At 35.5% G+C, this 1,303-nt stretch overlaps 1 long non-coding RNA gene across 1 annotated transcript; it reads right to left on the reverse strand.

Moving 5' to 3' along the window:
* Positions 1-222: 222 nt before the first annotated feature.
* Positions 223-1,095, reverse strand: LOC113475290. Its single transcript, XR_003397039.1, has 3 exons — positions 1,004-1,095; positions 854-947; positions 223-610 (listed from the first exon to the last, which is right to left on the reverse strand). It is a non-coding gene; the product is annotated as an uncharacterized LOC113475290 (long non-coding RNA).
* Positions 1,096-1,303: the final 208 nt, after the last annotated feature.

Here is a 1,303-nt window from a genome sequence, read left to right on the forward strand (position 1 = left end):
ATGTATTATATATTACATTGTGCAAGGGAACAGATTTAGACAAAATATACAAACAAGCTCAACACCTGCAGTGGCCGTTAAAACATACAGAGCACATCTCAATGATAAAACACGGTATGTGTTTACAAGTAGGGGTATTAAGACTTAAACTGGGGCGGCACGTCATATAGTTACAATTCTTCATTATTTTAACGTAGAAATGTTTATGTGGGTGTTTTATAACTACCCCGTATTGCGCTACAACGATGACAGATGGCGGAAACTGAATTTTAGGTTCGCTTTTTATGTGGAAAGAAATTTCATTTCGGTGTAGATAACGGGTTTCGAATTTGCAGACTGCGTATTCTTGAGCATATAATGATTTTGGCCTGGGGTAAATCTAGATATAGTTACAGAACAGTAAAGATCTGCATTAAGGTTAATCGTATCGAGACCACATTTGCTCCACCATCCAGCTTTTACAGCAACGGAACCTCGATATGTGTTTTTGTCGTATGTTGAAAAGGGTGCATTGACAGCACAGTCACATAGGTTGTAAAAAACACCGTGACGGCAAGCACTGTCAGATTTGAATACATAGTTCGTACGTGGGCCTTCCATTCTGAAATTTCTGTAAACAACAGTTATTTGTCTTCTACTAACTTGGTATAGTAGGGTGGAAAAGATGGGAAACCTTTTCATTTCTTTTTCTTGTCCAATTTGGTAGTAAACAAAAAACATTCAAAGAATTATAAAACCGTATCCTAACGACTCCTATAGACCGTTGTTAATTGTTTAAAACATGATCAGGATATTTGTATATTATGTTCTAAAGGTGTCCCATCTCACCCCAATTATACCAAGCTTTGCCTACTTAAATATTGCAAATTCCATCTTGTCGCATCCATGTACATCAATACGCAAGATGTAAACTCCGCTTTTAGTCATTTTATGTAGTAGATCTAACCCTGAAGAAACAAAGATTAATGAAAATGCCTGTGAAAAAACTTAGTTTAATACTCACCTAGCCAGAAATTGTGATCAAAACTTCCAAATCCTACTTTGTAGTCTGTCCAGCTCCGATTAAAACCGACGGCTTCACCAGATTTGCGCTGAAACACCTATAAAATAAAAGAATCGGAAAACGAAACAAATAATAGCAAAGAAAATACAAAGTAATATCTCTCTATATAATTTATACGATATGAAAAATAAAACATCGCAGTTGTGCGTTTTTTTAGAGAGTTATTTTTTAGTTAATCCGAGAAAATCGGCCAACGGTACAAAAACATTTTGGAAAATGCGATCATTTATAACGAAATAC

This window comes from Ciona intestinalis, unplaced genomic scaffold, assembly GCF_000224145.3.
Source record: "Ciona intestinalis unplaced genomic scaffold, KH HT000184.2, whole genome shotgun sequence".
Lineage (NCBI taxonomy): Eukaryota > Metazoa > Chordata > Ascidiacea > Phlebobranchia > Cionidae > Ciona > Ciona intestinalis.